This window comes from Balaenoptera physalus (genome assembly GCF_965194825.1).
Source record: "Balaenoptera physalus genome assembly, chromosome: 17".
Lineage (NCBI taxonomy): Eukaryota > Metazoa > Chordata > Mammalia > Artiodactyla > Balaenopteridae > Balaenoptera > Balaenoptera physalus.
Genome location: NC_138895.1, coordinates 77,732,320 through 77,758,381, shown reverse-complemented (window position 1 = coordinate 77,758,381; position 26,062 = coordinate 77,732,320). Strand labels below are relative to the sequence as shown.

Here is a 26,062-nt window from a genome sequence, read left to right as displayed (position 1 = left end):
TTACATTTTGGATACTTGGACCTGGTTGATGTTCCAAGCCAGGCCCTCAGGTGCTGAGTCTGAGAGGTCCATGTCAGAAGGTTCCCATGGCTGGAAGATGCTGCCGCTGCAGAGAACAGGAGTTGACGCTCCTAGGAACCCTCTCTGCTCCCCTCGTCCCATACACTAAAGCATTCTGCGGAATGCCAAGTGCCGTGGACGTCCTGACTCACATCTCAGAAAGAGCAAAACCCACACGGTGCTTCCAGGCAGGCCAGAAGGTTCACCTCCACCCCGCTCTAGAACTGAAACAAAAACCAATAGGTTCAGGCAAGAGGTCTCAGGTCACGAAATACCCAAAACTTTTCTCGCAAACTCGTGGAGGGCAGGAAACTTAGCCAGGCAGCAGGGCCCGGGTGCAGCTTGGCAGGGCTCCTGCTCCTTGAAGAACTCTTGCAGATCCGCATGCTTTTTGTTTTGGCTTCCCCGCCATCCCCCTTCTTGCCCTATTCTCTCTATTCCCCTTTTCCTTCCCTTTCTGGTAGGGAATTTTCTCTCTCTCCCCTGCCCCTTTAATAGTTATCTCTTCTACTGCTCTGAATATCTCTCTTTTTCTCCTTCAACTCCCAGAAGTCTTCTGCATACCACCACTCCATTCTCTAGGGCAGGCCTCCCCCAGCTGTGGGCAGGGACCTGGTGCCGGAGAAATCCACCATTCACACAACACACTTTTATTGAGCACTTACTGTATGCTAAGTAGAGTTTCTAGTGTTGGACATATATGAATTCGCTTAGTCATCACAGCAACCTTGTGGGACGGACAGTATTAAGCCCATTTGCACAGATGAAGAAACTGAGGCACAGAGCTAGTAGGCTTAGGGATTCTGAAACTAGCCTAATTTTGTTGCAGGAAGGGGGACCCCTTCCAGGGCCCGAGAGTGGGCTCTTAGTCTAACACTCGGAAATAAACTGTCCGAGGAGACACACGTGCTGACTAAGCAAGAGACTTTATTGGGAAGAGGAACCTGGGTGGAGAGCAGGAGGGTAAGGGATCTCAGGAGGACGGCTCTGCCATGTGGCTCGCAGTCTTGGGTTTTATGGTGACCGGGTTAGTTTCCGGGTTGTCTCTGGCCAATCATTCTGATTCAGGGTCCTTTCTGCTGGTGCGGGCATCGCTCAGCCAAGATGGATTCCAGCGAGGAGGATTCTGGGAGGCTGGTAGGCCGTGTGGACTGGCATCTCCTTTAGACCTTTCCCGGATTCCGGTTGTTGGTGGCTTGTTAGTTCTGTGTTGCTTACCAGGACCTCCTATGGTAGAATAACTCATGCAAACTGTTACTGTCTTTGCCTGGCCAGGGCTGGTGTTTTCAGTCAGTGTTTCCCCTAACGATTTCACACATCCAGGGAGTGGCAGGTTTGAACCAAGAAGTCGGGTCCAGCTGGTCCTTGTCTGAAGCACACACTACACATCCCTCTGATGAAAAGCAAAGGAGCTCTCTCCGACTCCACTGCAGAAAGCTGACCTCTCCGATTGGGGCAAGGGAAGCTGAAAGAATTAACTGACCCCTAGGCCAAACTGTGCCTTTTTCCTCTTAGCATTCCTCAGGAAAATTGTGAAAGAGGACAAATCCCAATAAGAGGATAAGAACTGTAAAACCAGATTTTTTGGTAACGCCTCTTAAATCGTGTGTCCTGCACGTAGCCCTAGGACTAGCATTCTGCCATTAAGCAAGACGCCTCCAGCGCCCACACTTCCCTGTAAAGAAGGAAGGGCAAAAACCGCGCAAACCTGACCCCGAAAGGGGGCCCGGTCTTCGAAGCCCCAGCCCCAGGCCGCTTTGGGGCTGGCTCCTGCCTGGGGTCCGGCTGCCGAGAGCTTGACCTGCTCTGGATCACGCTGCAGCCTCCGCATTTGGGAGGAAAAAAACAGCGGCGGGCCCGAGGGCCAGGGCGGGGGCCGGGCCGCGGTGGCGTCTCCGCGGCTCTTATCTGGGCCCCCGCCCGAGCCTCACCGGCTCCCTAGCCCCGCTCCTCCCCTCCCTCTCACTAAATCCCACCGCGAGTCCCGCGCTCTTAGAGGAAGGGGGTGGCTTTGCCCAGCCGCCAGCAGGGGGGATCGGCCCCTTCTCGCTACCATGCACCCGACTCGGGCTCTTCAGAGCACCGCCACGTCCTCTCGCAGGGCGCCGTCACCTCCTCCGCGGGGCTGATCCCCCAGCCCCCCTGGCCTCTCTTCCCCAGCCTTCCCACCCTGAAGGCGGCGGCCCCGGCGCGAAGTGTCGCCGAGCCGTCCCCGCAGAGCCCCTCTCGGGGCGGCGATCCGGTCCCCGCGCCCGAGCCGACAGCGGTCCACGTGGCTCGGAGCTCTATATTCGGCTCGCAGGCAGCCCAGAGCTAGGGGAAAGCCGACCGAGTCCGGGAGGAGGGAGTGACGCGGGGAGAGCGCCGGGCCGCGAGGGGCGGGCGCTGGGCGGAGGAAGGGGAGGGCCACGCGCAGGAGAGGCGCCCGCCCGGCTCCGGCGCGCGCCCCGGCTCCTGGCCGCGGCCGGCCCCTCCCCGGCCCGCCCGCCTCCCCCTCCCGTTACACCCGGGGGAAGGTGTTCCCGAGACCGCTCCCATCCTCACCCCGCCTCCCCGCTTCCCCGGCTCCAGCCTCCGCCGGCGGAGCTCCACTATGCCAGACAGTTTCGACACTTTGCAAAGACAAAGACCAGAGGGAGGAGGAAGAGGAGGACGAAGAGGAAGAGGAGGAGGAGAGGAGAAAGGGACGATGTGAACTGGGAAGGGGGCGAGTGTTCGGGACACCCCCTTTTGATTCTCCTCCGAATTCCCTCATCCCCCGAAGCCCAGGAAACTTTCGCGTGTCTCCGGCCGCGGTGAGTGAGCGCGCGGAGCCGGGGGGTGCGCGGGGGGCTGCATCCACCGGAGTTGGGGCTCCGGCAGTTTCGCTTGTGTTCTCCGAGTGGAGGGGCGATTGTCCGCGCCTGGGGACAGAAGTGGTGGGGAAGGATCCAGGAGGGTGTGACAGGAGGGTGGAAGTGGGTTGAAGACCTCAGGTGCCGGGAGAGGGGAAGGCAGATGTAGGCAGACCCCTTCCTTAGCAGCGGTGTCGCCGGGGTCTTTGGGAGAGGAAGGAGGTCGCAGAAGAGGGTCGGGCTCAGGGGTTTACAGCCGTTTCAAAAGCAGCTGCTGGGTGCTCAACGGGGAGCCTACACCGGGTCTGGGGCAGCGGTCCCCGGGGTGGCCCCAGTGACATTGCACTCGGCGCCGGGCTGGCATCTCCCCGGTGGGGGCCGCCGGAAGGCGGAGTGGCCAGCGGGGTCGCCCTCCGGCGCTTTAGAGCGGAACCAGGGGTGCTGGGGCGCGCGGAGGCCGCCCAGTGATCCGGTCGGGCGGCCGAGGGATGGTATCCGGATCGTGCTTCCAAATCCGCTGCGAGCAGGCGCAGATCGAGGAGGTGGCCATCGCCCCCGGGGACACCGCAGGCCCGCATTGCTCCGGATACGGTGGAGAGGTTGGCACCCGGGACAGGACGGCTGGACGTGGCGTGGTGGGCAGGGTGGGCGAAGGGGAGCGTGGCGGGGGTGGTGCCCGTGGCGACTCGAAACTCTGGGTCCGCCCCAGTCCCGGTAGGCGCCGCAGCTGCTGCGAAATAATCTCACAAAAGTTAGCAACTTGTCTGCGTCTCGGGTGTGTGACCCGTGCGGCGCAGGGGCCGCTCCTGGGGAGAGCGCAGGAGCAGGGAGCGGTGCCACCGGGCAGAGCGCCCTGATGGGGGTACAACCTGATTCAGAATCGGGACAGGGGCGCAACTTCCAGCTCCTCTTTTCACTAAGCGAGAGTGTGTTTGAACTTGACCTTGCGGGAGGAAGCGCGGCTGAACTTGACGTGGGGATTGAGGCTGCTCCCCAGCTGGGCGCCTTCCCTGTATCCCGCGGCCTGGTCTCCTGGGAAGGGTGTTGGGATCATCTGGGCTCTGTTCTTCTCCCGGAGATCTGAGTCTCTCCTCCCTCCCACGCGAGGGTCCCAAACCGCACCTTCCACGCGCGGGGCTTGGTGGGGTCGCTGGGCGAGCGCACACGTGCCCGCTCAGAAGTCTGCGAGTGGTTGGGGGTTGGGCGGGTTCTGCGTGTCCCGCAGAGGGAGACAGCCTTGACCCTGAGGGCAGTGACCTGCTCGCGGCGTCGTCGCTGCATCAGGCATCCGCCGGGCTTTCACGCGCCCACGTCCGGGGACTCCTCGCCTCTTCCGGCTCATCCCCCTCCCGGATCCCACGCCACGCGGATTTGTGCAGAGATAGTTCCCCAAGGAGACAGCGAGCACCCGCTCCCGCTCTGCGGCTGTGTGTGTGCCTGTGTGCGCGTGTGTGCGAGTGTGTGTGTGTGTGTGTGTGTGTGTGTGTGTGTGTGTGGAGGTGGCGGGGGGCGGTACTCGCCAGCGGAGAAAATGAGATCGGCGGGGAACGAGGTTGTACAGCCGTCGCGCCTGGCACACAGTAGGTACGAAGGCTGTCTGAAAAGGCCTCTTCGAGGGAAGGCGCCGGCAGAGGCCGGGACGTCCCTTGCCTCTTTCACCCCACGTTTACTATTCATTTCGCATCCATCTACCCAGCCCAGCGCTTTTGGCTTCTAGACGTACCTTGCGCACCTACTACGTGCTGGGCTCAAAGATGGGCTCTTCTTAGACGCTGGGGCGAAGCCGCCAGGTTTTCTTTCCCGGGAGCTGCGGGAGAGCGTTCCCGACGTTCGGAAAAGGCAAGGTGCACTGCCCCCTGCCGACTACTCTGGAGATTGCCTCTTGGCTCCGAGGCTGGAAGGGGTGCGGCGGCAGGGTGCCTGGGGTTGCTCCCTGCACCTCCGGTTCCTACCCCCAAAACACCATGGCCCGGCCTTTTTCTGAAATCCTGCGGTTAGCTGAAAAGACCGACCCGAGAGTTCACCATAACATGCCCCGATCTGGGGGCGGAGTGGGGGTAAAATGGGGTCATTGCTCTTACCTTACCAATATGTTACCCAAGATAAATATTATATGTAATTGAGTGAGTGTGTGTGTATAAGTAGATATATATATGTATGTTCACATACTACATATGTGTATGTATATATTCGCATGCTTTGATTTCAAGTCTGGGGGAAAGGAATTTAATCGTAAGAAAAATGTATTTTGCTGAATACATGACCGAATAAGTAGGGGGTCCTTTCCCGACCTTTGAACGATCCCACACGCGTGGGAATATGCTGTCCCTGTGTTGTGCTAGGCCTGCATTTGCTGTCTAGGTCTGTGCTGGGGCAAGGCCAGGGCCTGGGCCCCAGCAGAGTCTTACCTTCACTTCCCTCCGGTGGCTGGGGGTTACCACCCCTCTGGAGCACTGGGGTTAGAGAAGAAAACAGGAAGTGTTGCCAGAAGTGATGGCGGAGGAATTTCTTTAAGGGCTGAAGGTTATGCTCCTGCAAGCTCTATCAGCAGACGGAAGCTGGCTCTTAAGCAGCCTCCTGCTGACTTCAGGACTGTTTCCACTTTGGAGGTACAGGCCGGGCGCTCCCCGGCTGGGCTCACCAGCACCTGAAGTCCTGAAGTCGGGGACCTGCCTAGTACTGGTCGTCGGAGCCTTCGGTGCCCCAGCTTTGGGGGGCTGGATCCATCGGTGGGCCGAGTGGTTAAGGGTTCCTCAGAGGTCCTGGGGCCTCGCGGGTGCGTGGGACTCTGTGCCAGGTGGGTGTCCCTCTCCTCTCTCCACCACCAGCCCCAGGAACATCACCTGGAGACAAGCTCTCTGCAGCCCCATAGGAAGGGGTCCCTTAATCTTCTGGTCAGTTAACTCTGTCTGAATCCGTTGCTGACTCAAAGGCATTATATTTGGACAGGGCTTTTGCTTTGAAGGATCTAAACCTTAATCCTCTCCTAGGTCCCCTCCCATACCACAAAAAGCAGCCAAGAAAGCAAAAAATAAAATCGACCAGTTATCTTGTCCGTACATGGCTTCCCAGCGAGTTCTCCGTATGCACCTGCACACACACGCCACAGGCCGGTGGAAGAGCTGGCCTGGTCACAAAGAATTACTCTAGAATAAGGCTTCTATACACTTTGGTCAGTTATGGAACCCTGTGGAACCCCCAGCACTGCCAACCCCCTTGCAGAGCGGAGGATCGTGGCGCTCTCTCCTGCTCAATTTGGTCCCAGGAGCCCAGCCTTGGGCCCCAGCAAGAACCTGCGTTCTAGCCCCAGGGCCAGCGCTCAATTATGTGACCACTTGACACCCAGACTGTTTGAGGCTCTGGGTCTGTGTCACTCTGGGCAATGAGAGGTGTGGAGCTCTGCTGACATCACCTCGGAGCCATTAGAGCCTTTCTTTGTGAAGACAGTGCCCCCCTCCCATGTGCTTTTGCCTCCAGCTCCATCCTCAGAATGCTCCAGGCATCCCTGGCATCACAGACAACCCTAGCCCACCCCATGCCAATTGTGTACCCCCTTTCACTCCTGGAGGCTTGAGAAGCCCACCCTCACTTGGCAAAGTTATTCTCCAGCAATTCTCAGCATTGTGTATGGAGACAGGGCCCAGAAGTTTCAGGCTCTGGGGTGACATCTGTACGGACTCTCCAATGATGCATATTGCAAATAGGAACCACAGGGACCTAGGTGGTTCCCACTGTAAGAGCTGAGATGTTCTTAGAAATCGTTTTGTTCAACTAACTCTTTCATATTATGCAAAAATACTGAGGCCCCGTGGGGAGGTCACAGGGACCTGCAGTGACAGAGCTGATCTAGACCGCTGGCTGGTCTCAAACTTTAAATAGATTAGCTGCCTGGGCTCCCCCTTCCCCAAGCCCACTCATTTCCATGCACTTATGTCTCTTTTTCATTGTTGGAGACAAATATATCCTTGGAGATGAAGCTAAATCCGGTCTCTGTACCCTGACACTGAATTAACTCTCGGAGACAGAGCTTTGGGTGAAGTAGAAAAGAATAGCTTTATTGCTTTGCCAGGCAAAGGGGGTCACAGCGGGCTAATGCCCTCAAAACTATGTGTCCCAACCTGGAGGGGGTAGTGAGAAGTTTTATGGTAATGGTTCAAAGAGGGCGTGATCAGCTGGTGGCCATTCTTCTGACTGGTTGGTGGGGAGGTACGTGGGAGTCAGCATTATCAACCTTCTTGTTCCACCTGGTTGGGCTGTTTCGGTTGAACCAACATTTATTAGGAACTTATTGTGTCCCAGGCACCATGCAAGGTGCTAGAACTATAGAGATGGAAAGACATGTGGTCAGTCCTTGTCCCCTCCATCCCCACCCCACCAGAGGTCACAGTGTCCTGGGGAGGTGCATGGGGACATGAAGAGTTACTCTACAGTGGGGTTTGCACTAGAGCAGAAATATGCACTGGCTGAGGCAGGGTTTCGACAGAGAAGAGAAGGGATTCCTCTACCTGGGGGACCCATGGAGGAGACAACCCACGGGTACCTTGGGGAATTCTTCCAGGCATAAGTCAGACTGCAGGAGAGAAAGAGTATTTTCTTGAATGCATAGAACTGGTATCGAATCAAAGTGGCGTGTGCCCTGTGTGCGCAAGAAAAATAAAGTAAAATAACAGAATGGCCAGAGGTTTCTTGTGCATGGTTCAGCGGAGGGGAGGGAACTGGGGATTTTAGGGGTTTGGTGCTTTGGCCCCCCGGATCCTACGCTGATCTCCGGTTTGCTTCTGTGGGATTCACCGTTGCTACTCAGCCAGAGTGCAGGTCCCTAGACTCGGCGGTCCTCCAAAGGCTCTGGGCTTCAGAGTGATGGCGTGTAAGAATGCCAGTAGCTGTTTTGGCTTTAAAAAACAAAATTCGATGCTTTCTCTCTAATGCTTGTCTTTAGATGAGTATCAGGTTGGAGGAGCTGATTCGGGAGAGTGCAGTGAAATGGCACAGCAGGCAGCGTGGGGGGAAAGCGCCCAGGTTTTCAGGATCACGCCGCCCAGGTCAAGCTGGGTGAGCTCGGGCAAGCCCTGAACCTCCGTTGGCCAGATCTGAGATGCAGGTGGGCGATTATCCCCCCAGGAAGTGGGCCACTACGAGGATGAAGCGAGGTCATGTGTGAGAGGATATTGCCTGTGGGGCTGGGCTCCCAGAGCCTCCTGGGACCCAGTTAACAGTCTGGTTCCAGAGGGTTCTAAGAGGAAGTGCTGCTGGCTGGAGATACTGCCTCGGGACAGAGCATGTGGGAATAGAAGAGGTGACTGGAGGTGGAACGTTTTGGAAAGCTCGTGGAAAAACACTTGAAATCCTAGGCTGCCTTTAATGTTCAATGGTGGGTAAAAAAACCTACCCTGGAAGCAGCAAGGCAGAATGGCTGGGTTGGGGTAGTAGCATTCTTTTCTCATTCCTGCAGGTTGTGTAAGCTTTTAAAGTTTTCTTTTTCCCTCGGGCATGACCCGGAGAGTTCCCAGGAGCGGTGGCACCTGGGTTGAGGGAGAGGGATGCCCTGCGCCCTAAGCCTATCCTGGCTCAGGTGGCGTGGCTGGTCAGCAGGCCGTGTGGCATGTGTCGAAGTTGAAGGCACCTGGAGTGGACTCTGTAGTGGTCAACCCAGGGACAAGTGTTAGAGAGATGGCCCCGGTGTCAGGATATTTCCTCCCGTCAGGGGGACCCCTGGCCCAGGATTCAGAAGAGCTCCACCCTAGTCCTGAGCCTATTCCACCTCCTGCCCATGACCTTGGGGACATCGTTTGTCGATGGAAAAAAAAGGCATAACCTAAAAGTCGAGATTGATAATTATGGTTTTTTTGGTGGACTTCCTGAGGACTTCAAGCCGGGGAGACAGCTTCTCAGATAGCTCTGAGGGACTGCTTCAAGTAGGTCAGGGGGGAAGCAGGATATAGAGGGGTTTTTGCCACAAAGACCAGGTAGTTCGAACATCAAAAGATTACCATTAATGAAAGAAAACCAGACATCTCAAGAGAATGAATTTGGCACTTTTCTGTGTATGGGAAGATGCAAGAGTCTGGGCTCATTGAAATCATTCCTTTGATGTGCATCTCAGCTGTCTAGGGCCAGTATCCTGTTCTTTCCCATCCTGAGTCCCCCTCAGGATGTACCTTTAGGGCTGGCTGCAGGGTCTGAGGGTTTGTTGCCATCCTGAGTTCCCTCAGGGGTGGCTGTGGTGGCTTGATGGCTGCAGCATCCTTTATTTGCTGATATGGCAGGCAGCATTTCTCATTCACACGCTTAAGCTCTTAATCTCCATTTCCTCAACTAGTAGAGGGTAATATAAATCCCCCAAGACAGGATGAGGCTGATGAACAGGCCTTCTTGATTATAAACTAAGTAACATCTACTTCTTATTAAATGTTTAGTGTGTGCCCAGTGCAGTGGCAAGTATTATAAACTTCAGATCATTTTGTGTTCCGGTAGAAAAGATGTACACTCAGATTGAGTGGAGAGTTTAGTAAAGAGTGTTTACAGAGCTGGGAGCAGTATTTAGGGAAATCAGCAAGGGATGTAGCAGTACCTGGGCCCAGTGACCACGCCCCACCATTCCCATCCCCCCCAGAGGAGGCAAAGGGAGGGATGGGCGAGAGGAACCAGGAGAGCACGGCAGTAGGAGCTGATAGAAGCTTGTGGAAGAGCCTCCCCCTGGCAGGGAGGGGGCAGGAGGATACACTCTGCCACTTGGCTCTGTCCTGCCTGCCCCCCACAATCCCTGTGTCACCAAGAGGCGAGCGCTCCCAGCAGCCAGAGACCAAGGGCTTCCTTGTTGGAGCCTCTCAAGGACATGACAGGATGAAGACAGGTCACCTCCGCACTCACAGCCGTTGGCATCTGACCCTGTTTGGACCTCCGTTCGTCTCTTCTGTGTGCTCCCCTGGGATCAGGGCCCTCCCCATTTTGTAGGCTTACCCAAGGTCACATGGTGTTGCCCACACCCGGATCTTCTGCACGCCTGGAATTACCCTCATGGGAAGCAGGTGACTCCTGGGGAAGGAATAAGCCCACACTTCCAGCCGCCTCGAAGCCCCATCACACATCTTCCTCCGCTCACCCTTTGGAGCTCCCACCACCCACCCTTCCCACCTTGAACTGTACAGGTGAGGAAGCTGAAGGTCAGTCAGGTGAGCAGGTCCACATGGGCTTAGGATATGGCCTCTGACCTTGGTGGAGCCACCTCCCTGCATCCTGGCCCCTCAGGGCCTTGCTGTCTCTCCCTCGCCCCCTTCTCCCTCCATCCACTTGGCTGAGTCTGAGAACAGTGGCAGAAAATTCCATAAACTGAGTCTCAGCATCCCCATTAGATCCTAGAGTCAACTTAGGGAACCAAAACTTTATCATCATAACAACACAATACAACACAGCACAACATAACACAACACAGCAGCACATAACAACCACAACTGCCATTTACAGTTCATGCAAAGTAAGCATGGATGAACCGGACCAGAAACAGACTTGGCCAAGAACCAGCTTTAGCATTGTTAGGAAGCCAGAGAGTGCCACGCCCAGGGGAGGCTTAGAGGATCAAGGTGGGGTTCTGCTGGTGAGACTCAGGTAGGCAGATAACAGTGGAACCTCCAGAAAGGGGCTGTCAACCAATAACTCAGACATTTTGCTAGATAATTTCCCTTCTATTTAATTATTTTCCCTGTAAATGATTTTCTCCCAGGGGAGGGAGTCAGCTAGTACATGGAGTTAAAGTCATAGAACAACTGCATGAATAGAGTTTAGGAGAAAGGAAAGAGGAGAGAAGAAATCTGCAGGCAGTCTGGGAACAGAGAAGCTTGCCTGCACATTTCTGGGGGTAAAGTGATGAACTGTCAGTGAGCAAAGAGGTCACTGTGTGTGTTCTGTCCTTGAGTAGGATTTCAAAGACTACAGTTTCACTTGTTGGATTTTCTAGAAAACCCCGAGAGTTCAACCTTGGAGCCTAGCGATAGGTGGTCTCTGGGTTCCCCTGTGCTCAGGGCCTGCCGTCAGCACTTCTACCTCCACTGAGCTAAGATGTACACATTCCCTCCTCAGTTAGAGCTGATCATTTCTTTAATATTAGATCCCTAGTCTTTATAACAGCCCTGTAAATCACTGTTTTGTACTTTTTTCCTAACCCATTTTACTGATGTGGAAACAGGCTCACAGAAGTGAAGCCACTTGCCCAAGGCCACATAGCTAGAAAGAGGCAGAGCCAGAATTCATGATTGTTCCATATCTGCCCGAAGCCCAAGATCTCAGGCAGCATGCTGTGCGATTGCCAGGATCATCCTGTGTCTCTAGATCAGGGGAACCAGGAAGGGGGGCAGCTGCCCCAAGAGGTGCAGCTGTGAAACACATCATACCAGGTATCTGTTCCCAACCGTAGCCCAAGACATGTGCCATCCCACCCGACAGGCATGACAAATGGACCCAAGTTCTGTAACATCCTTTTTGGAAGGAGGTTCTAATTTTTCTCCACATGCTATTTGCCGAGGCCTGGGGCTCCAAGCCTTTTCCCTGATTCACCATTTGGGGCTGGTTGGATGGGTTTATTTAGCCCTCGATAGTCTGGCTGGAGTCTCAGATCTCCGTGTGGATCCCTGCATTGCTGATTGCAAGCACTCATCCTTTGACTTGTCCGCATAAGTTGAATTCAGAGAGCCCCATGGTGCCTGGGGATTGAGGAAGGACTGAGCAGGAAGGCTTGGTATAAAGTTTGTCATCAGGGGATGGAAACCTACCCAGATCCCTAGACAGGTGTCTCTCGGGCAGTCTGCTTCAAGAAAAATGAACAGTAAAAGTTGCTGTTGCAACACTGAAAACTTGCCTTTTAATAACATCTTCACAGTGGAGAGAAGTGTTTGTTGTTCCTGTTACTTGAAAACGCTGTTAATCCTACCACCTGGTGGAGAGTTTGATGAATAAAAACTGTTGCTTGGGAAACATGTTAGTTGCCACCAACAAGAATGTCTTAGTGGGGGGTATTCCTGGGTGTTTCTGAAGCATATCCTTAAATTTTAAACTTCAGTCTTTTGGCAAAAAAGGAAATTAAAACGAAAAGGAGAGATTAGAAGGTAGTGCGGCTGTGCACCACCACCTGAGGGAAATTTCAAATGAAAAACACACCTTTCAGAATGGTTTGAAGAATTGGTTCCAACATAAGGGCCTCTTCTATTTTTCTGTCTGTAACCTATGAAAGGGAACAAACTGAGCTAAGTGAAAATCGTTCGTGAACTACAGGATTATAGAAATTAAACTGATGTCTCTACAATGCCAAACATCCAAACAAGGAGAAAAAATGTACTGGCCCTGGGGACAGTTTGGAATATCAGAATACCCCTGCATCATTGGGAGGGAACCTGCCCCTGGGATGGAGTAAAGGGGTTTTCCCTTTTTCTCTGAACATAAGCTGTAACCGTTATAGGAGAGGTTGGGAGGAAGTTGTGTGTGAGTCGATTAAATGACAGCAAGTTACAAAGGGTGCACATTTAAAGAGCGTGAAATCAGAAGGAATTGTAAAATCCGAGCATTTGCAAAGATCCTTAGCAGCGCCCTTGTTCAACCTTCCTCTCCCAGACTTCAATTATTTATCGACAGAGTCATTCACTGATTCACTCAGTAGAAGTACTGGCTCTGCCACTTCCTTGCTGTGTGACCTTCAGTGTGTTTCGTAACCTCTCTGTGCCTCCATTGCCTCATCTATAAAATATGGATGATAATAGTACCTACCTCCTGGTGGGTACTAAATTAGTTAATACTTGGAAAGTGTTTAGAACAGGGCCCTGCAGCGTGCCTGCTTTAAAGTGCCTGCTGAGTACCTGCTACGATCATCATCATCTTTCGAGTTAGGAAATCCCTTGCTCAGCTTCCCACTGAAGTTTCCTCACTTAAACTCTACAGTGTGGTTATTCCTCCTCTGCTTGAATGCTGCCAGTGATAGCCAGATCTCTGCCCCACACAGTGGCCCTCTGACCTCTGGACACCTCTGTGGATTAGAAAGCTCTTCCTCATACAGAGCTTCCAACCATGAGGACTTCCTGGAGGAGGTGGTAGGGTGGGGGTCTCCGGAGTTGTCTAAATTTAAGGCTGGGAAAGTTGGCTGGCTTAAGGAGCTATGGTGTGGCCCCTGGACACTAGTGGTAGACGAGGTCCACCTGAGACATTGGACATGACATTTTAGCCATTCCCTGCCCTGTATTTCACTGCTAAGACAGCTCAGACGGAGGCCTGACCCGTGTGATTCCTCAGCCCATTAGCAGGTAGAGCCAGGGCGAGAAGCCAGCCCTTCGTTCAAGGCTGCCATGGCCAACTTTCACCGCTGGCTTTTCCGCCTGACTTGGGCAGCTCAGGGTGTCCTAGAGCTTCTGGTGCCCACCTGCACGCCAGAGCAGGGGACACGGCAGCAGGCACGAACCCGGGTGCCAGGACTCCTAGATGACCCCACTGGGCAGGCCCCCTCCTCTAGGGACCCCCATCGTGTCTACACCTCTGCCTCCCAGACCACCCCCTGACCCCCAGTCTCCCTGAGACCTCCCTCTGAGCAAGTCAGGGTTGGCTTTTGTGAATTCTGCCATCTCTCTGCCCTTTTATCCTTCCCGAGTTTCTGCCCAGGAAATACTGGACATTCTGGACTCGTTTAACCTTCTAAACAGGGCTTTTCTGTCCTTCTTGTTAACAGTATTTCGACAGTTGAGAACACTGAGGCTCATGGAAGTGTCCCTCCGGGTGGGGACCGGTCCCCTCCCAGCCACCCCCGCCCTGCCAGTGTCTGACCTCACGCCATCCACGTTCCTCCCCCCCTCCCTTCACATTGTTCTGAGAATCACATAAGAGGCTGAAAGGAATGAAGTCCCTCCTTCACTAAACCCTATTTCGGGGGCTGTAAACAGGACACTTAATGGTGGCACTCGGGTCACATCCACCAGGGACAGAATCCGTGTGATGCCAGCATGTCCTGCAGCCCAGGGTTTTCACGGTCAGCACAGGATTCTTCCCTCCCTTCCTTCTTCCCTCCCTCCCTCCCTGCCTTCCTTCCTTCCCTCCCTCTCACTCTCCCTTCTTTCTTTTTCTTCCTTCCTTCTGTCCCCTCATCCACAAAATCTTGTCCCAAAGTACATAGTTAAGCCTCCTTAATTAGGCCGTGGTTGCCTAGAAGACAAACACATGTGTATTTCACGATTCTTCCCAGTTCTGGCAGACACAGAACAGTGCCCATCAGGAGGCCCCGGGGGAGGCTGCCCAGCCTGTCAGCATCTCCCTCCTCTGAAGGCAAAGTCAGTGTAGCCAACAGGAAGGCGACGAGGGCACCTCTCACCCGGAGGCCAAGGGGGCAGAGAGGTCAGCAAGGACCAGGGGGAGGTCAGGTCCACTGTTTGTTAGGTCTGGGGCAAGTGCCTTCTGTGTCCAAGCCATATCAGTTTCCCCACTAGTGCTCTGGGGCCACCACCACCCATCTTTCCGGCTGAGAGTTGAGATAAATCAAGCAGGAGAGGGTTGGGGAAAGCCCTAGAGAACAGATGGTCTTCAAGCTGGAAGATGGGTGGGAGCTGCTGACAGTAGCAGTGGGGGTGGGAGAGCCAGTGCACGGGGGACCCTGGGGAGCAACCCACAGACGGAGCCGGGGCACCTCCCCAGTTGTGTGGTTGATGGAAGGAGGAAGAGGAGAAAACAAGGCGCCCGCTTGGGGGGTCCTAACCGTCCTGCCTTCTTCCAGTCGTGAGGAGTGATCAAGGTGTCTTTTCCTGCATGCAGAAGGAGATTTAGCCAGACGAGGCACACAGTGATGCTAGAACGTTCTTGAAATTCATATCTAAGTGATGCTGAAGAGTCACCCTGCCCCCACTGTCAATTCCACTGCGCACCACATTTATTTAACCATGGATCGGGTCCTATTTCAGACCCTTTCCTTGCCGTTACTGCTCACAAAATGCCACTGGCCCAAGTTCAGAGGAGGAAGCAAGAATCTGAAAAGCTCATTAACTGGTACAAAGTGATGCAGCTACTGAACAGGGCAAGCTTGCAGAGAGTGCCTGTCTGCTGGTTGACATTTGATCAGATGGCCGTGGGAGACAGTACTGTCCCAGAACAAAAAAAAGAGCAAAAGGTGGGGGAGCGTTTGTCCCCACGGACCTGGACCTGGGGTCTCTGGCCCTCCAGCAGCAAGAAAGGCAAAATATGTGGGTGGACGGCTACCTCCTTCACACCCAGGGAGCTGTGCTTATGGTGTGTATCACTGATGGAATCACGTAACGTACAACAGGGTGTGCAGAGATGCGTGTGGTGGAAATGTGCATCTGTGTGCGATGGCCGGTGTGTGTGTGCGTTTCCGTAGGGGGTGGCATGTGGCCGCTGTCCAATGCTTGCAGAGACCTTGATCAGGTTGAGGATGTGATTATGGAACTGGGGAGAGGGCATTTCCTCTCTTGCAGTGGGGTTTTCCCCGGGCGAGTGACTTACACACAGAGGCGTTAACGTGAACACATTTGTACCCCCAGCACCCAGCAGAGTGTATGCAGAATGTGCGGTGGGCAAATGCTAGTGTCATTTGTGCATCAACAAATATCTCTGAGATCTGTTATGTGCCAGACACTGTTCTAGGCAGACAAAGACCTAGGGAGTTCACATCCTAGCAAACAGTGGGGAAAGGAAGGGATTGGCCGTGAGCAGGAAAAAATAGCAGGATGGGGGAGCCGGCAGGGGGAACCCCAGGGGAGATCACAGTGCAGGTGTGGTGGTCCAGGAAGGTCACTTTGAGGAGATGTTTATGGAACCACGTCCCACTGCTGATAGGAGAGAACAAACGGTGAGGGTGGGGAGAGCAGGGGCTACCGATCAAAGGACAGGCAGGGGACTCATTTACTGTCCTCCAGGGGCTGTGGCCTGCCCCCTGCAGAGCCAGGCCTGTCTTCTCCAGTGCATCCTTTCAGGCCTGAAGAGTCACATGCGTGGGCTCTCTCCCTCAGAACTCAAGCATTTCCTCCCCCAAAATAAATGCTATCAGCTGGGCCACAGACAGACTGCAGGCCAAGGCATTCTGCGTAGATAAGAGCACAGCCTGGCAGTCTTTAGATATGAAAGCGGACAGCAGTGGAAAGCCTGGTGGAATTTCTGTTGCTGATAACCTTTAAGAAAAGAGCGCTCGTTACAGGAATGAGGGTGGTTTTCCTGAAAGAGAGGAGCCATTTCTGAATATCTGAGAGGCTGTCAGGTGGAAAAGGATTAACTTGTTCTGGGCGATTTTGAGGAGGGAATCCAAGTGGAATGAGTGAAATTAACAGATTTCAGTTCACGGAGTGTTTTCCCTCTCATCCCCTCATTCATTCATTCATTCTTCAGCAAACACACCTAGGTGCCCGGCACTGTGCCGACACTGGAGGTGTGACAGAATAAGATAAGGGCTGTGTCTTCAAGATGTTAATAATTTAGTGGGAGAAACAGACGGATTAACATGTCAGTGGTATGTCGAGATGCACTTCCGAGTTCTGTGACGCCTGAAGCTGATACAATTTGGGAGTTCTCTTTAAGAAGAAGAATACAAGGTTAGGAGTTTAAAATGCAAGCACTGGACTAATGGGGAGCCACTGAGGGCCCCTGGTGCTTACCCTTCCTTGGCCTGGCCCAGGCCTCCTCTGGGAGAGGTGGGAGGGCACGAGGGTTTGTTTCCTGCAGGAGGCTGGATGAACACTTGGCAGAAAGGCTGGCAGTGGGAATTCTGGAATTCTGGTGGTAGGGCAGCCTCATCTTCTGGGTCCCCCGAACCCTTGTTCTTGGGCTAAAGACCCTTTTTCTCTTAGCGCTGCTGAGATTTTCTAAGGTGCTTTCCTTAAAGTTCTGCAGGCTGACCTTGTGATCCCACTTCCGGGACAGTGTTCTGTGGAATCGCCTGGCCTTCAGGAGCATAAGTGCTGGTGGAGTGGCTGTGAGCACTTACGGAGGGCTCACCGGGGCTCATACACTCTCCTGACAGCCCCCAATATTGACACCTTTAACCCTACAGCCACCCTGCATGCCAGCTGCTGACATTCTCCCTGTTTTACTGATGATGGAACCAAGGCACGGAGTGGTTAGGTACCTCACTCACAGATGCACAGCTAGGAAGTGGAGGAGCCGGGCTTTCAAGCTACATAGCCTGCCTCCAGGGCTCCGTGCCCTTGCTACATTGCCTCTCCGGGGTCCTCGCTGCTTAACTCTTTTCTAGCAACACTCTGGAAACATCCGGAGGGGCCAGCATGGGAGAGTGGCTACAGTACATCCGTAGAATGGGCTAATAAGCGTTTGAACCATACAAAGAGTTCTTACCAGCACGCTGAAATGCTTTGATTAGGTGCGAAGGTGGGATACATAAGAAATAACACTGTCAACAGCGTTAGCAGTGCTTGACCCCCCTCTCAGCCTTTGTACCCTCTCCTGGACGGCGGTTATAACGGCTCGTTTCGTTCACGCATCCATTCAGTAGGTTTTAACTGAGACCCTGTTAACGCGCCTGGTACTGGGAACATGGCGGTGACAAACTCAAGCATGGTTTCTGCTCCCCTGTTGATTACTTATTGTCCGGCTTCTGGTTGCACAGTCTGTCTGTGTTTTCTCCCTCTTTGTTGCCCTACGTGTACCTTCCCGAGGCCCTGATTGGCCCCCGGCCCCAGATCCAGCCCCGCCCAACACCTGTTGCCTCATTTGTAAAATGAACCAGGGACCCACAGACCTCCTGGACTTCAGAGTGGCTCTTCACAGTTGTCAGCGGGCATACCTCACACCATTACCATCTTCTAGAAAAGGTCAGGCTCCCGACAGCTGCAGGGAGTGCCCTCCTCCCTGGATGTTCAAAGATCCAGCCTCGGTGGACAGCCGGGCTGGAAGGGAGGAAGCAAGGGCCCTAGATTCCAAAGAAAAAGCTTCAGGACAGCTCTCCGGTTGCCAGCTGTGCGTCCTTAACCTGCTGAGCTTTGTTCTCTTGATAAAGGGGGCGAGTCCCACCCACCAGGGGAGATGGACCCCACGGGGACATGCAAGCTGTAGCAAGTTCAAGGCCCTGGAGTGGGGTCCGCCTGGCAGGCACCGGCGTCTGTCCCTCTCCAGCTCTTGGGCAGGCATTTTGCTTCTCGGGGGCTCAGATTCCCGGTCTGTAAGAAAGGAGGCAATCACAGTACCCCACCTGCGAGGGGTTGTGAGAATTAAATGAGACGATGATTGTAAGAGCTGGGCATGGTGCCTGGCCCATAGCCAGTGCTGGATAAGTTATAGCCGTGTTATTATTACTATTACATTAGAGCTGAGCCGCACTGGTGCGACATGTGTGAGCTGTGAGGGTAGGAGGGAAAGCTGTCCAGCTACAGCAAAGACATCTCTTCCGTGAAAGGACGGACATCCCAGGGGTAGCTGCTGCGAACAGGCCCGGAGGCCTTGACAACACTAGTGTCACAGGAAGAGGGCATCCACCCAACGCATGGAAGTTTACTAAGTCCTTTTAGGAGCCAGACCCACAGACGGAGTCATCCTCAAAAGATTAATTTATATTCTAATCAGGCCCAGCTGATAAGCATTTGGGCATTTACAATAGCCTTTGTTCCTGAAGGGTATCCAATTGTGCCTTTCCAGCTTGCAGTGACCATTTCCCTTACGGCCTCGGGACCTAGTCCAAATTCCATAGCAGGACGGAAAAGGCCACTACCACCGGAGACTCCGCCCAGGTCCCTGGCCTTCTCACTGCTCTCTGGTTCTTGTGGTTCTTATTATGATTGCAAGATGCACCTCGGCAAAGGCCATCAGGGAACTTCGAAAGAAACCCAAGGTTTATTGGCCGGGGCCGCACAGGGAGGTGGAGGTGTGCACAGACCTGGGGTTCTGCATTTACTGGGGCCAAGGTTGGGGGCCTGGTGTTTTGCAGGGTCACTCTTTACTGGCGGATTTAAAACAGAAGAGCGAGAATTAAAGCGTGGGAAGGGAGAAGCAAGGCCCCTCAAAAGGTTAGTTATCTAGGCTACCCAGGGCTTTCTAGAAAGAGGAACTTCACGGGTAAGGCCACCTGGCTCTTTATGTAGTTGTGTAGCTGTGGCAGTATGTTTATTCGAGATGGGTGCCTTTCAAATATCAGATACCTCGGCAATTAAAAGCTTAATGTCAGGCACTTACATTACAATCAAAAAAGCTAACTGCCAAGCATTTACACTACAGATGCATAGATGATGGTGTGGCTATAGATGCAGACTTAGACGCAGATGCATCCTATGTTCTCATCACCCTAAATAACGTTCACCCTTAATGAAGTAACTTTCCCGTCTCCAGGACTTGGGCTCTGCGGTCTGCATCTGCTCTGCTCCTCCACGTAGAACACCCTTCTTTTACTTTCCTACTTCAATCTTCTCTCCTTCAAAACTCAATTCCAGCATTGTCTCTTCCAGGAGTCCTTCCCCGCTCTGCCCTCTACGTGCCCCAAAACAGTGTGTGTGTGTGTGTGTGTGTGTGTGTGTGTGTGTGTGTGTGTGTGTGTGTGTGTGTGTGTGTGTGTGTGTGTGTGTGTGTGTGTGTGTGTGTGTGTGTGTGTGTGTGTGTGTGTGTGTGTGTGTGTGTGTGTGTGTGTGGCTGGCTTTCATCCCACTGACCCAACTGCTTGTGGTGCATGGCCCGTGTGCGTGTCTGTTTTCCCTGTTGGCCGGGGAGCTCCATGGGGAACAGGAATGTGTGATTCATCCTTCGTGGGGACTTACTGAGAAGCCACCTGGGCCGGGTGCATCTCTGCACCTTGAGGGCCAAGAATGGGCATTTGAAAGAGAGCATGGTTTGTCCACTTGTCTCAGCCACAGAGAGCCAGCCCCGGCTGTTGGTTTGGTCAACACGATGTCCAGCTAGCTGACCTCTCTGCTGAGCTGGACACAGGCCTGCGCCTCCTTGGGGATCATTTCTCTCTTCTTCGGCCCCCCTCGGGCCTCACTCAGCCTGCCACACTTCCTCTGCCTCCAACTTTTGGAGAACTGGAGATGGGGGAGCCCACGTCTGGAGGCTCATGGCTCTTTAACGTTGGGACTGGCCACCATCTCTGTGTTGCTCACAGCTCGGCCTGCCTGCTTGCAGAACACCTGCTATTTATAGATCTGCCTGCCTCCGCCTAAGTTAAGCAAGCATGTCCTGCCAGGATAGCCCACTGCCCTTTTGGGTCTGGACCATGAGAAAGAGGAAGAAGGACATGGGAGGGACCCAAAGCCAGCCAGTCTGAAATGCATTTGGCCAGCATGTCCTGTGCACTGCGCAGGGAAGAGAGAGACACGTCACCATGTGGCTCAATGGCCTTCATGTAAACACTTTCTCACAGGCGCTAAAAATATCCTCATTGCTGGGGGATTGGCCATCAGAAAAAGAGAAGGACGGACGGGAAGGCCTTTGGGGGCAGGGGAGATGGATTTCTTCCCTCTGGTGGTTGGATGTATGAAATTGGCTCCCTGTACCAACCACAGGGAGCCACAGCAGGCGGACAGTCGCTTAACTGGGACCTCCTTGAGGGCAGGGGCCACCTCCTTCCCCACTGAGTCCCCGGTACCCCAGCCAAGGAGGTGGCACTCCGTGAGTGTTTCTGGAGTTGTCCTGAACAACTGTCATATCGTGTGGCTGTGTAGTGATCCATCAAGTGGCAGCACCATATGACTCAGCCGCCTCTGTGCCTGCATGTTTCTGTGTGATACGTGTCCGTGTAGATCATCATCATCATCGTTATTGTAAATAACGCTGCACTGAACATCTTCCTGCTTGTAGCGTTTTCCTTCATTTGGACTGTGTCCTTGGGATAAATTCCCAGGAAAGAGGTCCTTGCCACCTATTACCAATTGTGACTTTGTCATGGAACCAAGAGGGGAAGGCAGACGGGGGACAGGAGCTGGAAGAGACTTTCTGCTGGGACTGGGGGAAGAACCAGTGCAAAGGCCAGAGGCAGCAGCAGTGGGATCTTGTGAGGGCGAGCGCATGTGCTCTCAGCTGGGTCCAGCGTCCACCCACCCCCCAATACACGCACACACAGACACTGACACGCACTCACACACATAGGGAGAGGCATGTTGGCTGTCATAGCACCTGTGGAGTCTTCTGGCGTTATGTACATAGCAGTCAGGGATGCTATACATCTTGCAACATGGCCAGTCCTTCCCTGGGCAGGAAGAATAGTCTTCTCCAAATTACCAAGATGCCCTCTTCAAAAACCCCGAGGGAGGACTTCCCTGGCGGTCCAGTGGTTAGGGCTCTGCGCTTCCACTGCAGGGGGCGCAGGTTCAATCCCTGATTGGGGAACTGGGATCACGCCTGTGCGGCACGGCCAAAAAAAAAAAAAAAAAAAAACCCAAGGGAGATTTGGTATCGAGTAGCATAGCAGCAGTTCTTAAACTTTTTTGTTTTCAAGGCCTCTTTACACTCTTAAACATTACTGGTGGTCCCAAGTAGCTTTTGTGTCATATCTTTTAACGTGTATTGTGTTAGTTATTAAAATTGAGAAATTCTTTACATATTTATTACTTTAAAAATAATGATAGGGACTTCCCTGCTGGTGCAGTGGTTAAGAATCTGCCTGCCAGTGCAGGGGACACGGGTTCGAGCCCTGGTCTGGGAAGATCCCACATGCCGCGGAGCAGCTAAGCCCGTGTGCCACAACTACTGAGCCTGCGCTCTAGAGCCCGCGAGCCACAACTACTGAGCCCGCATGCCACAACTACTGAAGCCCGCGCGCCTAGAGCCCGTGCTCCACAACAAGAGAAGCCACTGCAATGAGAAGCCAGCGCACCGCAACGAAGAGTAGCCCCTGCTTGCCACAACTAGAGAAAGCCTGCACACAGCAACAAAGACCCAACGCAGCCAAAAAAAGAAAACACAATAGAGAGGGTTGGTACATGATGAAAAAGGTTCAAATTATCCAGAAGTTGTAATAAATCTAAATACATATAAAAAAACAACAAAAAAAAGATAATAAGTCCATCACATGGTAACATAAGTGTGATGAAAACGAGCTACTTTCCCAAACAAAAAAGAAAATTAGTGAGAAAAGTAGTATTGTCTTACAGATCTCCTCCATGTCTGTCTTAAAGGAAGTCAGCTGGGTCCTCAGTCGGCTGTTGCCTTGGCCTGCGCTGAAATCCCACGCCACTTGCCTCTGGGAAACCCCTGAGACTGAAAAAGCAAATGATGTCTTATTATCACTATGAAAATCGATTTGGTATCATGGACTCCCTGGAAGGGCTTATTGACCCCCTGGGGTCCCTGGAACATAATTTACAAAGCACAAGTAGAAGGTTAAGAATATGGCTTTGCAAGCAGGCTGCTGTGGGAGGAGGGGAGGTCACGTCTCAGGCAGAGCCCATATCCATATCCTAGGCATAGAGTCACGTGTATTCACCCACATCCTGCTAAATAAACTTGGCCATTCTCACACAATGAGTTAATGCAAAATTCCACAAACAATGTGAATATTCATTTACTGGACAGTGGTACCAACATCATTTTTTTAAGATGTCAGTATTGTCCAGTACTGTTACTAAGGCAACAGCTCTAAGCCTTCTAATTTCTCATTATTTTGGGGAAAAACCCACAAAAAGAAGGCAGGTAAACTCAATAATTAACTAGTTTCTAAACAAAATGTTTGCCATTCCAGTGTCAATCTTGTGCTCTGTTCTAATTTAATCATTAATCTCTACCACAGTTTTTCACCCTTTTATTGGTTTGGTGCCCTTGAGCAAAAGCCCAAGAGAGTGAGACTGAAAAAGCTAATGATGTCTTATTATCACTATGAAAATGGTTTTGGTGTCATGGACTCCCTGGAAGGGCTTGTTGACCCCCTGGGGTCCCTCGTACATAATTTACAAAGCACAAGTACAAGGTTAAAAGTATGGCTTTGCAAGCAGGCTGCTGTGGGGTGAGGAGAGGTCACATCTCAGGCTCATCTGCATCCATTTGGGTGACCTTAGGCAAGATATGTAGCTTTTCTGTGCTTCACTTCCATCCTCTATAAAATGGGATAATAGTACTTATTTCTCAGGGTTATTATGAGAATTAAATGAGCTGATAGGTATGACGCTCTTAGAGAACAGTGCCTGGTACTTATTAAATGCTATGTATCCATACATATGGACATACATGCTATATGTGTATGCATATGTGTATATGCATACATATGTTCTATACGTATGCTACATGTATGTATATGTATACATGTCATACTGTATATACACTATATATGTGCATATGTGTATGTATACATATCATACTCTATACATATAGAAGCCAATAAAAAACAATTTTAAGTCTCTACAGCAAAAGTTACCCATTTCACTTCATTTCTAAGAATCTGAATCTTAAACAGAGCCGTATCTTAGGGCAGCATTTCTGTCCCCTCACGCCGGTGGGGCACGGAGGGGACAGTCACATTGTGTTCAGGGTCTGCCTCGTGGAGCACGAACAGCAAGGTGGGACCCGGACGAGAGCTCAGCTGTGGGGCGCGGGGGCCGCGTGTCTGTCCCAGCTCGTGCCCCCTGGAGCCCCCCCCATGAAGGGCTTGGTGACAGCTCCCAACTGTCCTCATTTTCCCTTCCTCCCTTTGCTGGTGAAGTGACTGTCTTCATTTGGCCACCTGATTGAGGACATCCTGCCGCTGGGGCAGAAATCAAAGCAGGAGCCCCCGGTGCCTGGCCCCAGGGGTTCCCCAGAAACCCCAGGCTGCTCCTGACGGCTCACGGGATGCTGTGTCAGCGGCGCGGTGGCTCACACTGGGAGTGTTTTCCTGAAACGCTTTTTGTCTGGCAGCTCTCAGCGTGAGCTTTACAACGGCATATGCGTTCCCTTAGGCTTGGAAAATACACATCGGTTCAAAAAAGAAAACAAAGATAAAAGGTCGGCGTGGATTATCCAGCCACAGCTTTCGAGCACGTGAAGAAGGAATGGGCAGGGCTGGGGTGGGGGGTGGGTCTCTTAATAAAGCACTGGTTCCTTCTCTTCCGCCTGCTTTATTCATTGATTCTACTAACAAATATCGATTGGATGCCCCCTTGTGCCAGGCAGGGTGTAGAAAGCTGAGGCTGCCTCGGTCAACTGACTGACAGCAATCCCTTGTGAAATGTACATCTCGGTGGGGATGACTTCTGATAAATGACCAAGTTAGCAGATAGATTCAGGGATCTGTAGGAAGATGGGAAGTGCTGTGAGAGAGAGCGAGAAGCTAGGAGAGGACTTGGGAGTGCTGCCGGTGGAGGTGATGGGCTGGCCACACTGAGAGCAGAAAGGTGAGCAGAGACCCAGAGGCAGTGAGGACCTGATCCAGGTGGGCAGCTGGGGGGACATCCGTGGCCAAGCCCTAGACTGGGAGGAGTGTGCCTGGTGAATCCGACCGGCAGAGTGAGTGAGGGGCCGGTAGATGGTCAGGGGGGAAAGGGGAGGGCCGATCGTAGGGGCCGCCTTGGCCTTTGGGTGACACTTGTCTCCAAGGGTGACCCTGTGTGTCTGGATGGACTTCAGTGACTTCCTGTGGCTAATTCCCTATGCTCTTCCAATTATTCAGGTTCCCCTCCTCTGGGAAACCAGCCCCGAACCCCTGCCTGGGCCTGGAGCCCCTCCTCCGGGCTCCCGTGACAGCCCACGTTGGCCCCTAGCCTCGCGTCCCCAACCTCAGACGGAAATTAATCTGCCTGCCGGGTTAAGACCCATTAGCTGGGTCTTTCAATTTTCTATCTGCCAAGTGGGCGGCAGCGGGTCCTGGGTTTCATGACCTCTAACCCTTGTTCAGGAGCACCACCCCCAACCTGTAAGAGACCCGAGGGCCTTTCTCAAATTCCAGCTCTCCTGTAGGACCCTTTTCATCTTGTCCCCAAGCGGACTGACCTCTGTCCTTCATCAGAACCCGCTCAAATTCTCTCGTGCCCCTCCCAGGCACTCAGCACGTTCTGCCTGGCATCTGCCGGTCACATTCCCCCACTAGATGCTAAATTCCACAAGGCAAGGAATGGCAGCCTGAACTCTGTGTGTGTCGTCTTCGCTGCGGCTGGAGAGAGCTGGAGACGAGTACCCACCGCTACAGGGTTTGCCCCCGAAGCCTTCAACGCCGGGCTGTGCGGTGCATTTGCGCACCCTTACCGCGCATGCGCCCATCTACCAGCTCAGTACCTACAGTGCCCATGCGTCCTTGCAAGGCCATCCCTCTGCCAGGAGTGCCCTTGCCCTATTTCTCCACCCAGCAGGTTACCTGCCGGCCATTACTAACTCAACGAAAGGGCCACCTCCTCGGGAAACTGTCCCCGTTGACCCCTCCCCTTTAGCGCCGGCCCCTCCCCATCTTCGTGGCTGTTTTCATCTCCCCACAACGGACGAAGAGGCTCTGATGTGCCAGAAGGATTCACGTGGCCCTGCCGTCAGAGCCCTTGCGGTCTAGAACAGGGGCAGTGAACTCTTTCTGTAAACGGCCGGAGATAGTAAATATTTGCGTTTTTGTGGGCCAGATCGTCTGTGTTGTGTCTGCTCAGATCTCCCATGGCAGCGCAAAAGCAGCCACAGGCAATACATAAATGAACAGGCGTCGTTGTGTTCCAAGAAAAGTGCATTTGCCCAAACAGGCGGCCGGCCAGATTGGGCCCACGGGTGGTCATTCGCTGAATCCTGGTCTTAGCCTTGGCTGTAGAGGAAAACAGCTTGAGTAGCACACGTATGCATTGTTTGCTAATGCCTTGCGTCCCCCTCGCTGGGCAGGGGCTCTCTCCCTGAGCAGAGAGTGTTTGCACTCAGCATCGCACCCTCAGGGACTGGCACGTGCCTGACACAGGGCTGGCCGCCGGGACGTGGGACCAGTCAGTGAGTGAGGGAATGTCATTCCTGCAGGTCCTGAGCCTAGCAATCCGGGCTGGACCCTGCCTCTTCCCTGCCAGCACCAAAAGCTGCGGAGGGGCTGGCCGTGGGCTCTGGGGCCCCTGGGCAGGAAAGCAAATCCCCTCCTCCAGGTGCACCGTTTCTGCACTGATTTTAATGGGGTGAGGATGGGTGCCATCTGCTCGAGGTGGCCCTGGGAGGATTCAGCTCAGCCCTCCAGACTCCCGACATCCTAGGAATGCCTCCTTCCTGGCCATAGCCCACAGACTTCTAAGCCACCCGGCCTTAACCACAGAGCTGAGAGCGGGCTGGGGGCACCTGGAACT

At 53.3% G+C, this 26,062-nt stretch overlaps 1 protein-coding gene across 2 annotated transcripts in view; it reads left to right on the top strand.

The window, feature by feature from the left end:
* Positions 1–2,623: 2,623 nt before the first annotated feature.
* ST3GAL1 (ST3 beta-galactoside alpha-2,3-sialyltransferase 1) overlaps positions 2,624–26,062 on the top strand; it is an 85,183-nt gene continuing 61,744 nt past the window's right edge. For both annotated transcript variants that reach the window (XM_082433867.1, XM_082433866.1), the window contains exon 1: positions 2,624–2,855. The gene's annotated coding sequence lies outside the window, so the exon portion shown is untranslated. The remainder of the gene's footprint in view (positions 2,856–26,062) is intronic.